This window comes from Vanessa atalanta, chromosome 22, assembly GCF_905147765.1.
Source record: "Vanessa atalanta chromosome 22, ilVanAtal1.2, whole genome shotgun sequence".
NCBI classification, from domain to species: domain Eukaryota; kingdom Metazoa; phylum Arthropoda; class Insecta; order Lepidoptera; family Nymphalidae; genus Vanessa; species Vanessa atalanta.
Window position 1 is genome coordinate 9,549,137 of NC_061892.1, and position 14,849 is coordinate 9,563,985.

Below are 14,849 nucleotides of genomic sequence, written 5' to 3' on the forward strand. Positions count from 1 at the left end.
CGATTTTAATGAAATTTGGTACTACTAAAATATAAATAAGACAATTTTTTCACCCTTTCCCCATAGAGGTAAAGAGTTGTAATAGATACCTTGCTCCAGGTTGGATATTGACTTTGGGATTCGGAAACTGGGCATAAACTTATTACTACTTCTCGTGTTTATATAATGACTAATGGATCCCGACTTCCAACGGGTAACATTCATACAAATTTATAGCTGTTCTCCTTCCCCCGGAAGTTAATATTTTCAAAAATCCTTATTAGTCAGCATCTACGTAAGGGAGTGACTATGCTTAATTACAAGTCAATTGGATCTATACTTTTGGAGATCGAGTGGTATATTTTCTTTATAACTTAGAATTGAAAGTCTTTGTTTGTTTTTGGATATCCTTTCCCAAAGGCTGTTTTCATTATTTCGTTCATCGGTCCGTAGTGCATAATTGTTTTTAACTGATCCGTCGCTACCCCAGTAGCGACAATACAATAACATCCCCAGATTGTATTCATAACGTATATACAGGATCAGATTGCGTTTCATATCGATAGACAATCGATAGTCTATCGATAGTTAAGGTGTTAGCGATAGTATCGATAGTTTTGTGCTATCAATAGCCTGTTATTTTTCGATAGTATTACTTTCTCGAGATAAGTTATTTAGTAAGCCAAGTATCTAACTAAATTTTATTAAATTTGCGCTAGTCTATGTCTATAGACATTAAGAATTACATTTAGTACTTTTTCTTCGATTAATGAAAAAAACATTCAAGTAGACTCTCAAGTTTAAAAATGGTGTGTCTTCTTGTAGAAGTGTAAAATTTACATAATTACCCTATACGACCGCCGATTTCCAAAGATGCGTTTCAAAAAAATTACAATATACCTACAATGATAAATTAGGGCCTCGATTCAAGAAAAAATTACAGTCATTGACTATCGATAGTATCAATAGTATCGTTGTTACCAATTGTATTGCTTACAGAGAGCTAGCGATACTATCGATAGTGACGATAGTATCGCCGTTATCAATAGTATTGCTCACGGAGAGCTCTCCATACTATCGGTACTATCAAGACAGTGTTCGGCTAAGACCCAAGGCACATTACAGTAAAGACAATGTAAGTAATTGTAAGTTTGTACGTTTTCACATAATGTTTAAGATACTATCACGTTAGATGTCGCTAGTAGGTTATTAGATCGCGCTAACGAAGTTCCCTGTCCGTGAATACATAAGGGCGCGAAACGAAGAGCAACGCATACTTACCTGGCGTAGGGGACACCGTGATCATGAAGGTGGTTCCCCCAGAGCGAGGCCTTTCCATTGCACTGCGGACGGGTTGACCTCTGCGATTATCCCTAATGCGGATAACTCGGACGCGTAATTTTTGGTAGTGGGGACTGCGTACGCGCCGTCCCCCTTAATTAATCTTCTGATAAGTTAATATAAGGTCCTTCTATATGAAATTAACGTTTTGTCGTACTGACCACTTTGATCTAAAATATCTCTTCTTTATATTCTTCCCTTACAAAACGCCGATTTCCAACTTCCAAGTATTACCTTGTAATGTATATTAATAATTGATTAATTATTATTTTAACCCTTCGTCTTGCCTTGTGAGAATCAACGGGGACATACTTCTGGTATTACAATATCATGAAGTCTCAATATAGTAGTTCGACAAGGTCCAGGTGGTCCAGCCTAATCCAGTCTCTATTGTATTTTGTCAAACGTAAACTTTGTTTATGGTAGCCTGCCGTAATCAGTTGATTCTTTGTACCCACTGTCCCAATGGAACCGCTATCGTGGTGGGGATCTTTACTTGCATACTTGACATAATATTAGGATAATGCCTCATCGCCCGGTGCTTAATCAATAGGTCTTGGCTCTAGGCTTATAGATGCGTAGAGTTAATGGTAGGCACTAAGTATATTATTACATCACCACAATGACTACAATCAAATTAAGTCCAGTTCACCCATCCAAATACCGGATGTATGCAAGTACGCGCCCGTTGTTAGTTTTTTGACGACAGGACGGTGAAAATAGCTAGAAAAAATAATAATATAGATAAATGTACCGTTGAAGATAATTTGCGTAAATCTTAACAATTTTGTAAACTTTGTCGCTATAGCCTAAATAAAGTGAAAATATTTTTTCCTTTAATTTCGACATATCTATTATTTATTTATAAGTATATTTATTATTAATTCTGTTTTAGTTAGTACATATTTACATTACTAAATAAATAAACATTCTCTAGCTTTTGATGGGTTTCAATCCCGATTATTGCAAAACCGCAGTAAGCATTTTCTTTTCTTTTTGACATCAAAATGATGAAAGGATTTGCTAGTACGCGTATAATTAATACAGCCAAAACAAAAAATATAAAGAGCCATCGAGAGTTCGCTGAAACGCTTGACATGCGATGTATTGTTCGAAATACCTTTAAATGGTAAAATGTATAAAAATTCAACAATGTAAAGAGAACAATGGAATCAATTATCATTAGGCTATCGAGTTTTACAAGCTGTTTCAAAATCGCTTTTAAATTCTTAAGTCTAATGTGTATAAGGCTAAGTGCACACTGACATGGTTTATACTGTTATACAGATCTACGGACAGTAGTTCTTGATATGGCGTTTTCTTTTCTGATTTTACAATCACGTGTCTCGATGGTAATCTTTTGGAAAATACAAGTATAAAACTGGGGCACGAAAATGATAGCTTTATAAGTCTAGATAACTTTCTAAAAACTATCTGTACTAAGTGTTTTATTGTCAACAATTGATCGAAATGTGATATATATAGTTCGTATATATATATCGTATATAATATCGTTTGCAAAGATATATTATTTATTCAAAAACGCAATAAGACTTTACGTATTCAATTAATAGTATTTTTTTTAAATGTTTTAATTTCTTCAAAAAGTTATAAAAAAATAACCTCAAAAGACAGTGTAAAATTAATTTAATTGTAACATGAACCATATCTATGACGTTTCACTTTACATAGTATGGGTAGTAGAGCAGTGAAAATGTCCTGTACACGTGGCTCGTGTTATAAAATGGTTGAATACGGATGCTGTAGACAGTAGTGTGCAGGCGTCCTCAACCGTAGAGGAGAGCTACGTACTCGTGCAGGTATCGGCGCTACACCGCGAACAATGCTTCGATAAGCGGATAACATGAGTATTGAACGCTGAGTGGTTAATGGGCCGTTCCATTACCGCTACACCCGCCTGCTACGCCGTTTTCCATCTACGAGACTTTGTTTACACCGTGTTCGAATTAATATAGAATACTGTATTTCAATAATATAGTTAAAAGTTAGGGACTGAGTTATGAAGAATATAGTGTTTTATAGCAAGTTTATTATGAAATCAATTACTAATAGAGTAAAAACTATTTCGAGTATATGTTTTATCAGCAATGTATAATAAAATCAAAACAAGCTGTTATCGTGGGTGGTCAGCCCAAGTTTGGCATAAAATGTTACAGAGTATCCCAAATTTTTATCAACAGAAATTTAATTATAAACTTATATACCGAGATAATTATAGTCTTTTTAGTTTCGAGCATATGACTACTACTGCACGCTATTGACTGTTACTGTATATTTTGTAGAGAAAACAAACTTGCTACGATATTTTAGTTGATAAGTTTTCACGTCATTGTATTTTTTGCGCTGATTTTAATTGAATTAGTATGGATGCATTACATTAATTATTTCGTGTTCTAATATTAATCTAATTTATAAATCATTATTTGAATGTTATAAATATAAAATGTTGGATAACACGGAACAATATCGTTTGAGACACAGTGTAGCGTGTTGCGTGGTGAGGAGTGATCGAGTAGGTAATGCAAAACCACTCAGGCCGGAGGGCGCCGTTCTCGAGGTTCTATTTTAAACAATGACGCCAAGAAATGCCATAAAACATGCAATAATGGAACCACATTTAGGATTTACGATACTCGATAGCCGATGTAATGGTGAACAACACATTCAGATAATGTACCGCATTGTGGTCCTCATCGAGAAATTAAACATAATATAAGAGTAAGCTCTCGGATTGAATCTATTGAGCGCAACCATAGGTACCGTTCTTCTTTTAAGCAATTGTCTGTGCAACTTCTCGACATAGTTGTCTTGGTTAAATGATTAAAACCATAATACATAAATGTATAAAATGAATGAATGAATAATTTAGTGTTTATTACAACAATAGAATTCATTTTTATTTCCATTCAAAAATTATTATTATTAAGTTAAAATAAATATTATAAATGTAACGAATCCTTAAAAGATCTTGAAAGCATAAATCTTTTATTTTCGACCAGACATTTGACCAAGTGTAAAGTTCATCGAGTATAGTGATCAAAGCGATCGCTAATGGGAGCAAACAATCGCCGAGGAGGGTGACAGGAGGTTAGTGGGAGGTGGTACCACGAGAGAGGGGGCTAATTTGGCGGTTCCTTCCTGCCGCTGTGGCTCAATCTAATCGCGAACTTCCGGCACACTTTAGATCTCTTCAATTAGATGTTCTAAATACTTTCAAGTTTCAACCAAGCTTAATTTAAAATCATATTTCCTAATTAAAAAATAATCATTTCGATATGTAGTATAATTTCCATTGATGTAATAATTTAATTACTGATTACTATAATTTCATTAGAAAATAGTAAATTACTTGCCCCATAAAATAGAGGCTTAAAAATGTAATCCTTAAAAATATATACATATAGTTTTCAAAAACACATGAAGCCGAGTTTCAAATAAATTAAAAAATATTTTACTTTATATTTCAACTCCTGTAATATTTATCTTAGCAAACTGTGCATATAAAAACATTGCTTTTTCATTTTCTTTTTCTACTTTCTTTTGATTTTAAGTGACAGATGACACTAAGTCATAAATCGTTGTGTAAATATTCAACCTTTATAATATTTGCCAGTAAGTAAAATTATTTTATGAATGTATAATTACTATCATAATAATAACACAACTGTATAAAAGTAATAGTGTTTAATAGCAATATTTTCATGTTAAAAATTTGCTAAGATAAATATTCCAGGCGTCGATGTATAATGTGAATTTCGGTTTCACGTTTCATGTTGCAGTAGAACTATTTTAAATATTTTATTATGTAAGAATTAATTGTATCACGTATTTGTCGTAAATTGATCTTATAAAATACAATTGTATTTTAGCAAAATAATGAAATGTAATAAGTTATATTTCGCAGAAGTTACCTCTGAGGTAGCTGAATCACAGAGTATCACGCGGGAACGTAATCATGTGGTTCCGTAGCGCGGGTAATGACGCGCCCTTAAACAGATAATTATATCGCGACTCCCGGTTACCTTTGTACCGTTACGAGGGATCATCGTTCACGGCTTCCCGCGACACACATTTTAACTATACCTTTAGTACGGTGCTATTAGTTCGCCTTATTACCTTTCACACGACGGAAGTGTATGCCATTTAAAGAGATGATGATTTTTGGAAAAAATATCGAGCATTCATTTTTGAAACACTCAATACATTGTAAGTACCTATGACTTAATCACCGAGCATATCTATTAAAAAAAAGCGACCATATTTATATATAAAAGACCTGTTATTATTTATTTTTTTATTGATTATTTATTTTATTCGGGTCTATCTGACGTGTATTTGTGGTAACCTTTGTAAATTTCCATATCATTGATGCAGATTTTCTTAGATATGATTATTCCTAATAGGGTTATTGCCTGTGCCATGACTGTAAAAGCCTTAATCATGTTATACATATATGTTGCAATGTTTATATCGTAAAGTAATACGACACGTTGTTCACTCCAGATAAAAGGCAATAGTCAGCATCTGATAGCGGATAGCGAGCAGCGACGATCATTGAGAAGCGAGCGGCGACGTTAAATGAGGCGGAATGAGAATCCGCTCGAGTCAAAGCGCGCGTAGAGAGAAACGTCAAATTCATTTCCGACGATTAGCGAGCGCCGGCGACTCGCACCAGAGGGGTGTGGGGCGGTGGAGCGGGACGCAGGGAAGGATGGGGGCTCGCTAATGGGCTGGCTATTATTTTATTTTCCGGCGTTCAGAAAATTGCCTTAATTCGCGACAAAGAGACATCGGAGTGGCGGAACTGCGTCTTTAGCAACTATATTATATAGATATAGCGGCTTGTATTGTCTCAGCACCTACGTAGTTAGCTAAATAACAATGACATAATAATAGTTCTCGCTGAGCTCTTGCGCCTTACCTGCAGCGTTACTTATAACTTTTATTTTATGCTATTATATTTTACATAAAGTTTTATATATTTTATATCTGTGTATGTTTGTTACTTTGTTGTATATCATAAGTGGCATATAATAGACGTCATTTTATCGTAGAAACGTTTTGTCATTATTTAATGGTTAATGTATTTGGATGTTGAATGTTAGGTTATTCGAACGTCCAGTATTATTTCTTATATTATAATTAAACAATAATTTACTATATTTTTAAATATATAATGTTATATAGATACACTTATGCATATAAACTGATTAGTGAAAATATATAATGACTACCACTGAAATTTATATTATATGTGTAATTCGATATTTAAATAATTCGATCAAGGACTTGTAACAATTGTTATATTAAAAGATTTTTTAAAACAACTGAATTATGTCGTTCTGACCGATTTTGGTCTCACTGGAGATCTGGTAACTACGCAGGACATATTATAGCACCTCTGTTTTTGCAAATACTTATGAACTCTGTATTCCCTCATTCTCATAATCCGAAAGTATGGCAAATCCCACACCACCGAAAAGAGCTCGGGCGCAATAAAAACGGCTTTAAGTGCTTTCCGAGGCATGGGAGTGTACGCACTTCCAACTTCCAAACTCGGGGTTATAGCTGAGTTCAAGATCTACGGCCTTATATAACCACTAGACCAGCGAGCCAGTTGAATATTTGAAGAATGATGAATGGTTATACTTTGACAGATGGCTCGGCTTGATTAATTCAAAACTATGTCAACAAATACCAATAAAAATGTGTTTTTTACGTGTCAACGTTACACACAATAGTCGCTCATCAATCTGTTTGTCGTAACTATTTACCGACTCAATCTCAACGCTTCACCGAAATTACAAAGGTTCAAAATATGGCAAAGACATAAAAAATCCGTACACTTTTCTTAAGAAGTTTACGTTACGTTTACAGAACTCACTATGGGATCACTTTATTGCGTAACATAGTCAAGGTGGCGTTTGTCATCCGGGCTAATAGAAAACTAAATCATTTGGTACACTTGTTGACACTCAGATCATCTCTGAAATGGATTTAAAAATATTTTTGTTCATAATTATAGAGCAAAGCGTTTTAAAATTTGGCCATAAGAGCCCGGTTCGAGCCTGAAAAAAGGCATCCCAACCAGATATCTGCCACAGCGCCCAATGACTATTGCGCACCGTAGGAATGTGTCTTCGTTATTTCTTCAGTCTTATAGTCCGGCAATCCGATAAAATAAGGACCAGCTCTAAGTGTTTTTCAAAATATAACCTTGAATTTTTTAACTCCTCGCTACTATAACTTTTAGTATTTGTATAGACTAATTATTTGTATCGAGGTTAAAAAAGTTATGCATTTATCCAGAATAATGATTTTTATGTACTAGATACTACTAATAGTTAAGCGGGAGAGCAAATAGATCACCTCATGGGAAGTGGTCACCATCGCCTATGGGCTATAGCACATTGGCGCTGCAAGAAATATTAAATTTTACTTACAACACATATCCCTCGTGTCTCTAGTTACTCACCCTTTTAACCGGAACATGGGTTAAATTAAAAGCTACCACCGGCTGAAAGTAGATTCCACCGAGAAGAACCGGTAGGAAGCTCAGTATTTACTCTTTTCCACCATTTTAATTACAAAGTATTACAGTTGAGAACAACTATTTTTTATATATCCTGTCTTGAAGTCAACAAACACTAAATCCACGCTTTTTATCTTGTATTGAGTAATATGCCTTATTTATCAATGTTTTTTTTTTATATGAGTGTTAAAATGTTAATGGGCCAAGTTAAAAATAGCTGTAGAATCTTATTATAGAAACGAATACCGCGCCCCAGGAAGGATGTATTAACTTTGCGAATTCGGAAACTAGGTGTTATTAGTTCACCTTACCTCCTCGTGTCCATACAATGATTGTCAACGATTCATTCGAAAATATTTATATTATTGTGAATATAATAATGTATGTGACTTAAAGTGAAGTTTTTTGCTTTTTTTTAATTAATACGAACAAAGAAAATTAATCCGGATATAAGTTCTAAACAGGATTTTGTAGCGTATTTTAAGATTAGTCAAACCTTTGAGTCAAATTACGTTCCTTACAAAATACTTAGTATTGAAATAAAACTAGTTTTTAACGGATTTAATCGCGTATATTAATTATTTTAACATCCCGACGTTTCGAGTACTTTGCAGTGTTCGTGGTCACGGGCAGACTTATTTATTTAAGTATGAGTTGTTTTTAAATACTTAGTATTTAAAAACAACTCATACTTAAATTTAGCAATCAAAGGGAAAGCATATACAGCACAAATATTTTTTTTATAATAAAAGCAAGGGTTTTTATTGAATGAAGATTTGTTTTTTACGTTATACAATTTTATATGATACTAGTTTTTACCCGTGCCTTCGAACGGTCGTAGTTTCTAGATAAAACATGTAGCCTTCGTCCTTCATCATCTTCATCATGTTTTTTCTAGGGATGGATGATGGATGAGAAGTGATCACCGCTGTCCATAGACAATAGCGCTGTAAGAAATATTAACCATTCCTGACATCGCCAATACGCCACCAACCTTGGGAACTAAGATGGTACACTGGCTCACTCATTCTTCAAACCGGAACACAAAAATACTGAGTACCTACTGCTATTTGGCGATGGAATATCTGATGAGTAGGTGGTAGGTACCTATCTAGACGGGCTTGCACAAAGCCCTACCACATCGTGATATTTATTTTTATATGCTGTATATTAGTATGGATTAATACGCTAAGCATAATATTGCATTTCAGTAGTAAGTAATTGACCCAACATATAAAATTCCAATGCTTCGAATAATTGGAAGTGGTTCTAATTCAGCAAGATTTGACTTAAACAAAAAAACAAAAGGTTTTTATAAGCAATAGGTAAGGTTTACCTATACCTTTCGATGATAATAATTCCATAAATAAACATAAATATATATATAATATACTAATGAATAAACTACAAACTATTTTTATAAAAGTCTTTTTAATGTCATTCTCTGCAAAAAGAGAGGAAGTTTTAACCCAGCAGAGAGACTATTGCAAACTTTATATTAAAAGTCCCGAAAAGTTTATTTTAAAAGCAAGTTCCTGTCTCGTTTTCTAGCCTTAAGGGTTTGGGTTTGTATTTTGACATAGTGTATGTACGTTTCGGTATTAGATATTTACAAAAGTTGAATTTAAATACATTAATATACTTATTATCTTCACGCATGCGCTCAGAATAGATTGGATTTTAACACATTTAAATAAAAATAATTTGGCGTAACCGAATTATCCATTGCAACATTTAATCAAAAGTATAACACCTTGTCATATTGCCTCCATTGGTGACAGGAGGGCTGGTCCCTTTTTTGCCCAGAGCATTCTAGATACCATTCAACGCAGTAACTTATTTTATTTATTAGTATATAATTTATAGCTTCTATTACGCAAAGTTAAAACGATTTCATTTTATAAACATCAACCGCAGTGCTATTCTGTAAGTAATCACTTCGTATTTCATTCGTGAAATGTTGAAAACTGACTTACGGTGACACGTTGTTATAAATAGCATTTAGCTCTTGCTGACACTTTTACGATCCTTTTATGTGGTAACTGCCAAGTCTGTTTTTTCTGAATAGCTCTACTGAAAACCATTTTATACTACGACTACTGTTTAGTACAAAACGTATTTCCGTCAGTCGGCTATCAATATTTTGCGTATGAGATTACGTCGTGAGTTCTTAAAGAATAGCACTGCAGGACCTATACGTCAAAATCGTTTTACTGAAACTTTACATATGTAAAGTATAACACAAGGCCTATGATGAAGATCAAGTCCTCTTGAACGGTTTAGTCCACATCATCCATTCTCTTGACGGACTAGATAACTACTCAAGATATAAAACTACACAAGTGTGTGCGCAAATACAAGCAGCTCCGTCTTCAGTACAATATATACCAGTATGCAATCAGTGTTCTAGCGATTTAGCTTCCCTCCAAAAGTAATTTTAAGAGATCTTTTGGGGCGTTTTACCAATAGTCCAAAACTTCACCATCATCGGCAAGGTGTCTTTTCTTCGCTCGGTTTTTTGAGTTTTGGAAACCACTACAACTTGGCTTACATTAACAGCCTGTAAATTTCCCACTGCAGTGTTAAGGCCTCCTCACCATTTGAGGAGAAGGTTTGGAACATATTCCATTACGCTGCTCCAATGCGGGTTGGTGCAATACACATGTGGCAGAATTTCGTTGAAATTAGATACATGCAGGTTTCCTCACGATGTTTTCCTTCGCCGCTGAGCACGAGATGAATTATAAACACAAATTAAGCACATGAAAATTCATTGGTGCTGGCCTGGGTTTGAACCCGAAATCATCGGTTAAGATGCACGCGTTCTAACCACTGGGCCATCTCGGCTCATAATATGATGGGGCTGCAATCCGACGCTACCAGAAAGAGATCAGTTGCCGGTTTTATGTGCTGTCCAAAGGCAGGAGTGTAAACATTGCCAACTTCTAGACTACAGCCTTCTTATATATAAATAACCAAGAGCCTTGCATTGGCTCGGGATCACAAGTCTTATAAGCTGGACTAATTATGAAGAACCACAACGAATCTGGCTTATATTGGTGATAAGTTCAAAATAATATGATTAGCCCGATAATACATTGGGCATTCGAATTTGAAGGAGTATCTATCTTTAATCCGCTTCAACTAAATCTGACATTATGCCTCGGATAGATATGAGTTCCCACGAAAACAATAATACCAACATAATGTGCGGATTAGATGTTTGCTAATCTTATTATAACACTCAAGAACGTGCCAACGCTACTCGGAAGGCTTGGAATTATTTTCTTTATACAACGTATACAGAGGAACAGGCACGCGGGATATACCTATCCTACTCATTCATTAGTAGTCAATTTATTTAAGTTATGTGTTTTGAGTATACCTAATATTAGTGACATTTTGGACGTTATATATATTTTTTCATCTAAATACTATAGCAGGTCCTAAATCGAAATGATAGCTTAAGATTTGTAACAAAGACGTTTCTTTTTGTTTTAAAATGCCAACGATACCTGTCCGCAAAAAAATAATGAATGTTTCGATTTTCGTCGAGTTGAGCCTATGGTTGTTTAAGGATAGTGGAGGGGAGACTTCTGAAGATTATGCACGTACCGTATGCGCTAGCGAGGATATCGTGGGGGCGATCACTTTTGACCCCTGAGAGTACACCGAGTCACGAGCGATCCAAGAGTTTAATGGGTAAGAACACCATATAGAGCAGCAAAAACTTAGATATGTCCCTTACGCTCGTTACTCGCAGCGATACTAATGTAATATATTAAGCATTACGATATATGTACCTATATACTGTATATATAAATATTATTTAATTTATTTGTTGTAATTGTACGAGCACATCGAGTTGGGCGTTTGGGTGGAGTGTTGTCGCCTCACGAAGGGCTTACAGGCTTGCTCGAAAGTGTTGTAAGCTTAAGAGTCATTGTGAGAATTAAACACTCGTCAGACAATGAGTTGAGTAATCTGTTAAGAACCGATTTACTTCGCTAACGTCGATTGAATTGTTTGGATTTGTTCTTTCCTCGTAACGTTTTAACGTCTTCAAATATTTTATAATTACTTTAAAATATTAACATATTACATTTTGGATACGAAAGATTGATTATAAGGAGCTTAAAGTTTAAAAAGGTGATATGTATCGTACGCTGTATTAGGGTAATTTAGACACTATTTTAAAAAAAATACGATTTAGGGTTGATGGTAAGTTGTAGTGATTTAAGATGGATAATGCTTTAGTTAAATATCCATCGACAAAATTTTTCGATGTGGTCTATTATTTGTACTCAAGTATTAAATTCCTTGTCGTAATAGGGTTCAAATTTTTAAGTTCAGAACCATCAAAGTTATGAGGAATTGTTTCTAGTTATTTATTTATTTATTCTTAATGGTTTTTTATTGAATTATCATTGAAAACGTAACAATTACGTATAAGTAACAAAATAATGAATTAAAATGCGTGCTCCCCGATCAGGAAAACGCGCGCTTTTGACAGATAGGTGCTTTATAACCCTACCCTTACCGAGCTACCAATCAAGTCGAGTAGGCGTGGCCGAAGTGTGAGACGGAACTAGAATTGGATATAGCGAACGAGGGAGACGGATGCGGGAAGGCTGCATAGAAAGGCGGGACGATATTAAGTGATACTCGGTCGGGACCTCAGTCAAAGTTTGGTAATAGTTTTGCGAGGTCGGTTGCGTTTGCGAACTACTAAACTCTTAACGTGCGAATTACTTCACAATATTAATTTATTACTATTATATTGGTTATTGATTTTTAATATATATTAATTAATTAATAATATTATTATTTTTTAATGATTAATTTATCGTACCATAAAAATTTAATGTTCATATTTTTTGAATTGACATTATAATAATTTTAAGTGTTTTTCGGACATTTGATTTATAAAAAAACTTGTGTAAAAAAGTGCTTCAATATACCTAATCGAATTGTGTTTGGACATTATTACAAATATTAGTGCGTATATGTGTTGTGGTGTGGCTACCAGGAGATAATAAGACGGTAGGAGGTGTTCAACGAGGTCTCGTGATGGCGAGCAGCGCGCGTCGAGGCGCAGCTTACACGATAGACAGCATCCTTGGACACAGACAACACACATCCGGTAACTGTTTAAACTTATGTAACAAAAATTATGTTAAATAAAATTTCACTAATTATAAAATTAGTAAAAAATGTACCTAATTTGTAATCAATTTTGTTACTGTTTAACATTAGAAAAGCCTGTTCTGCTCTTTCACGACTTCGACTACTAGGTATTACAACTACGCGCAAATCCATTCTAGAATATTTTATCATAGAAAAAATAATATACATAATTTGACCCCAAATAAAAGTAATCAAATAATTACGAATTTGAATACAGAGTAGCTTGGAAATTACATTATTATTTTTTTTTTTTTTAAATTGAAATTAACTAGGTAGGTAGGTATATCAAAAATAGTATAACAAAAATAATAATTTCATTATATTATTATGATACAGTACGTGATGGTTTAATCGTTTTACAATTGTAAAGTTATTACAAAATAATAAAATTATCTAAATACTTAATTTGACAGCCAGTTTTTAATGACATTAATTTAATGAATATAACGGGACTGCAATCATCTTATCAATGCTTATAATTTACAAGCTAATTAGTATATTTATAATTTGATTTGTTTATAATTATTTGAAAACTAATGAAAACATTAAATTAATTGATTCAATTTTAATTAATTGATAGATGTAATATTTAGTTAATTTAACCAAAACTTATTCAAAAGCAATTAGTAATTATTTAACTAAACTAAAACGAGTTTATGGATCTTGCCGAGCCGAAACAGCGAGAAAATTTATACTTACTTTTATTAGTACCTATATACTTACTAGGTACTTACTAGGTACCTATATACTTTTTACATTTAATAATTTACATAATATAGTCGTATTAAAATTGTTTGGCGTTATTTAACCGTCGCGAAATACCAAATAGCATACATAAATAATTTCTTTTAATTCTTTATATATTTTTGTAAGACGCCGTTTTTTGGTAATAATATACGTGACGTTTCGTTGACGTAAAATATTAAATAAAAAAACCTAATCGGTATGTTTGTAGAAGTGTGTGTGCCCTGTAAAGGCGGCCTGAAAAAGACATCAATGGGATCGGGCGCGTTCCGTTGACTTTTGTTTCAGAATTACACAAACCAAGTTCGGGTTTACCTCGAATAAAAATAATTATAATAATAATACATTAATGTATTAAATTTGGTCTGGTTTTCGTTAGAATAGTCTAATAACTGTTCCAGCTTCTACAATATTAGGTATATATCCTAATGTAAAATTTAGCGCCTTTTTGTTAAGTCGTGTTTTAAAACTATAGTTTCTTAAATTACGTTTTGAAAACATATTTAAGTATTTTTTTTATTTTATATATAAATATAGTCTATAAATCTAATTTTAAAGGAACCATCTATGTATAATAATATATAATCGTCATATCAAGGAGGGCCCAGTTGATAGCAATGTTTTTTCCAAATTTGCAAAAGTGTATTGCGAGTGCCAATAGGTAGGAACATAGCAAGTACCTACTGCGGTAATTTATTAAGTTTTTTGTAACCGTTTGAAATAGACAACTGTGTTTATTAAAGTGTTTATTAAATATACAATTTTAACTCTGATAAATATTTTCAACTAATAATAATGCACTCGTTAATACCGATTCAACGATATTAGTTATGAACCTATCCTATTAAAGAGAGTTACATCGACCTAATAAACCTCTGATAAATTCCCCCAACGAACCCCCGCGGTCTCATTACTTCGTATTTACCCAGCAACTAGCTACTTAAATGTTAGAATAGTTCCCGCTACGATGAATGATAATACGCTGTGAAGGAGCTAAATGTGTACAGCGTTTATTGTAAGTCAACAAGTAAGTACCAAAATATTA

The 14,849-nt window shown here is 33.7% G+C and overlaps 1 non-coding gene across 1 annotated transcript; it reads left to right on the top strand.

Annotated features, from left to right (window-relative positions):
* Nucleotides 1–1,252: 1,252 nt before the first annotated feature.
* LOC125072892 lies at nucleotides 1,253–1,414 on the top strand. Its single transcript, XR_007120017.1, has one exon. It is a non-coding gene; the product is annotated as a U1 spliceosomal RNA (small nuclear RNA).
* Nucleotides 1,415–14,849: the final 13,435 nt, after the last annotated feature.